The sequence below is a fragment of the Dama dama genome, chromosome 33, assembly GCF_033118175.1.
Source record: "Dama dama isolate Ldn47 chromosome 33, ASM3311817v1, whole genome shotgun sequence".
In the NCBI taxonomy this organism is placed as follows: domain Eukaryota; kingdom Metazoa; phylum Chordata; class Mammalia; order Artiodactyla; family Cervidae; genus Dama; species Dama dama.
In genome coordinates, this window is record NC_083713.1 from 64,354,021 (window position 1) to 64,358,267 (window position 4,247).

Genomic DNA, 4,247 nt, shown 5'->3' on the forward strand with positions numbered 1-4,247 from the left:
ACTCTGAGCCTCCTATGTGCCCCTTCCTAATTAGATCATCCTGCCTCATCCCTTTGCTCTCATGATACCGCAATCCTGAGTTTCTATTTATCATCCTCTTACAATTTGCATAGTTTTGCCGTGCATGTGTATATTAATAGACATTGCCTAAGTTGGTTTGCTCATAGAACCTAGTAGACATGGTATTACGCTGCACATTTTCTGTGACTTGCTTTTATGCTTGGCATGTGTCTCTGAGATCCAACCATGTTGATACATGTAATTGTTCTTTTGTTTTTCAGGGATGTATGGTCTTCCCATGTAGACATATGCCACTATTTAGTCAATGATATTTGGCTAAACTGCCAAGGAGATGGGTTTAGCAAAGGTTGTCTACCTCCCTTGAAAAGTCCTTCAGACTCTAGGTGGGAGATGGGAGTCCCACCCCAACCTAAGCTACTTGCTCCCAGGCCACTTGGAGGTTTCCCAGCACTAAACAGACTGACCCAGATAATACACATCCCAGGGGTAATGTGGAGGAGATCCTTACAAGCGCAGAGGAGAAAAAGGAGGGTTGGTGGTTCAAGGCTACAGATAGAAGACAGTATGGATGCCATAGGCTGATTGCAAATATTGCACTGAGGGAAAACATTTTCCCATAAGAATAAATGGCTGGAGATGTAGTACTGAAAAAGTTAAGATTTTGCCTAAGAAAAAGCATGGAAAATGTCATGCAATTTAAAACAAGCTATGTGGGCTGAGTGTGTGGGTAACTGATACTCTTTAACATTGCTAACAAGAGGATAAATTAGCAAAACCTTCACGGAGGATAATTTGGCTGAATTTACAAAAATGTAGATCTAAAATGTGCCAAAAATGTACCTTTGAGCCAATGATTAAATTTCTAGGAATTTATCTTACAGATGAGTAAAATTATATGTGTAATTAGTTACTTACTGCAGCATTATTTATGATAATAAAACTTTGAAACAATTTAAATGTCTTTCTATAGAGAATTAGATAAATTACATTTGTTCCATCCAACGGAAAAAACATAGCTGTTACAGAGGATGAGGTAATCTCTGAGGTACTAGTAGGGTGCAATACCCAAGTTTTATGAATTGAAAAGGCAGAGTGTAGTGGTTTAAAAAAGAAACTGTGTTGTGTGCATTTTCTGTCTATTAATAGAATATTCTTGGTGGTTGCTTCTGTGGATCTGGATTATAGTGAATAAAGATGGGAGAAATATATTATGGCTACCTTTTGTACCTTTACAATTCTGTACCGTATAAATGTATCAGTGAGCCAAAGAGTAATAAACATAATTAGAGATGAGGAGCTGCAGTCAAGGCGAGGGAAGCAGGGAAGTGAAGAAGATGCAGGTATAAGCTGGAGCTTTGAGGACAAGCAGAGGGGTCTGTCTTGAAGGAGGCCATCAGAAGATATGGTGGATTTCAGAAGAGAGGATCTTTGAGGTTTTTTGCAGACTGTTGGCATAGTATACCATTGTTTTGCCAAGATGCCCTTTGCCTGAGAAAATCTTTACTCTTAATGCAATTTGTGAAGTTGGATTCTTTTTCTTTTATTATTTCTATTTTGTTTTTCACCTTTAAAGTGAAAGTTGTAACAGTGGTAGTAACCATAATAGCAAAATAATGATAATACGAATATCAACAATGAAGATTGGTTACTATTTTGGCATTTAGAATTTGACAGCCATTGACTAAGACTTCACATTCTTGATCTCACTGAATTCTTGTATCAACTATAGGAAGTCAGTGGCACTATAATTCCCACTTTATAGATGAGGAAACTGAGGCACAAAAATATTAAGTAACATACATTAAGATTACATAGCTAGGAAGTGATAGCACAGAAAAGCAAGCTCACTTTGGCTTGCTTTCAAAGACTCTGCTTTTATCCATTTTGCTGTATTCTTTTACTAATAAATGAGGAATCTGTTAGAAAGTATAGTAGCCTGAAATCATGCATACACACACACACACACACACACACACCTCATCTAACTTCAGATATTAACTGCTTACAAATATCTATGGGCCAACTTTCAGGTAGAGGTAGGATAAGAGCAGGGAATTGATATCATAATCTTGTTCACCCAAGAAAAATCTAGAGATATGAGGACAATAGGCAGGGTAGTCATTTGGGGAGTGTTAGGAAGAAAGATGACTGCAAATCGACAGCTAAGCAGGTGTTGCTGCCATTACCATTAGGCTACTGGGGATTCTCAGAATGTGAGGCTGAGGAGGAAATCAAATAAATGCTTTGCTGACTCCACTAACTTGCAAAAGTATTTTCAAAACTCCAAGCAGATTATTGCCCACTGTTCAGAGGCTCTCTGACTCTTGGTGATATTTCAGAGATAATGTGTTAAGCCAAAAGCTCTCACAAATCACCCCAGAGCTAAGATGAGCCAAGCTACTTCAGCTCACATGGGGCACGAAGGAGCCACTATTTTCCCTGGAAGACTAGCTCTTTATTGTTCCAACAAGGCTGATTTCAGTAAGTTTTGGAGAATAATTCAAGGCCTATTTTCTCCAAAGGGAGCTGAAGTAACATTAGTATCTTTGTTACCACCAAAGGAGAAGTGTATTTCCATATTGTTCCCCACCTTTAAGCTTTGATTTGTTTGGACAGAAAGTTTCTAATCAGTTACTCATATTCCCATCAACACCAGCACTTTTTAACTCTGGCTTTAAAAGACTGGAGTAGATTTGTGCTATTGGAGGCTATAGTCCCGAGGGCTCAGTGGGTAAAGAATCTGCCTGCAATGCAGGAGACACAGGAGATGCAGGTTTTGGTCACTGTGTTGGAAAGATACCCTGGAAGAGGAAAATGGCTACCCACTCCAGTATTTTTGCCTGAAAAATCCCATGGACAAAGGAGCCTGGTGGGCTACAACTCAAAGGGTTGCAAAGAGCCAGACGTAACTGAGCAACTAAGTACGCACATACACACATACACACTGTAGTCACTGGTCTAAGTGGCTCCTGAGCACTTGAAATGTAGCTAATCTAATCTGAGCAGTTTTGTAAGTGTGAGATGCATATTGTATTTTGAAGACTTTGTATGAAAAAAATAATGCAATATATCCCAAACTTTTACATTGATTATTGAAATGATAATATAGGCAGTCCTTGCTTTATAGACAGTGCAAAACCACAAAAGTGACTTAGTAAGCCAAAACTACACTTAGTAAGCCAAAATGATTGCAATAATCAATGGAGGGAAGTTATGATTATTACGTGACCTTTAGTGCTCACTTTGGCAGCACATATACTAAAATTGGAATGATGCAGAGAAGATCAGCATGGTCCCTGTGCAGGGATGACACACAAGTTCATGAAGCATTCTGTATTTTTAGCATGAGAAAGGAAACATTCACTCAAGTCCACTTGAAATATTCAGTCAGAGTCCCATATAGGAGTACTCCAAGGAGGAACACATCAAGACACATATTAATAAAACTGACAAAAGTTAAATACAAAAATATTAAAATCAACAAGGGAAAATCAACAAATAATATACAAGGTAACTCCTAAAGAGTTAACAGCTGATTTTTCAGCAGAAACTCTTGAGGCCAGAAGGGAGTAGCATGATAATGTTTAAAGTGATAAAAGGGAAATACCTACAACCAAGAATACCCTACCCAGCAAGGCTCTCATTCAGATTCGATGGAAAAATCAAAACTTTACAGTTAAGCAAATGTAGAAATTTCAGCACCACCAATCTAGCTTTATAACAAACATTAAGGAATTTCTCCAGGCAGAAGGAAAAAAAAAAAAGAGACCACAACTAGAAACAAGAAAATCATAAACGGGAAAGCTCACCAATTAAAGAAAACATACAGTGAAAGCAGGAAAACATCCACACACAAATATGAAATCAAAACCAGCAAAAACAAGAAGAGGAAAATACAAATGCAGGAAATGGAAGGTGAAATTAAAGAGACTAGCAACTTAAAACAACCTTGTATATAAATAGACTGCTATATCAAAACCGCATGAAAACTGCAAACCAAAAAACTATAATAGACACACACACACATACACACACAAAAAAAAAACCAACCCAAACACAATAATAGTCATCAAATCACAAAAGAACTATGGAGGAAGGGAAGAGAAAAGACCTACAAAAACAAATCCAAAACAATTAAGAAAATAGCAATAAGAACATACAAATTGATAACTACCTTAAATGTAAATAGATTAAATGCTCCATTCAAAAGACATGGACTGGCTGAA

At 37.5% G+C, this 4,247-nt stretch overlaps 1 non-coding gene across 1 annotated transcript; it reads left to right on the forward strand.

The window, feature by feature from the left end:
- The first annotated feature begins 3,255 nt into the window (after positions 1-3,255).
- Positions 3,256-3,362, forward strand: LOC133051321 (U6 spliceosomal RNA). Its single transcript, XR_009691825.1, has one exon. It is a non-coding gene; the product is annotated as a U6 spliceosomal RNA (small nuclear RNA).
- The last annotated feature ends 885 nt before the right edge of the window (positions 3,363-4,247 follow it).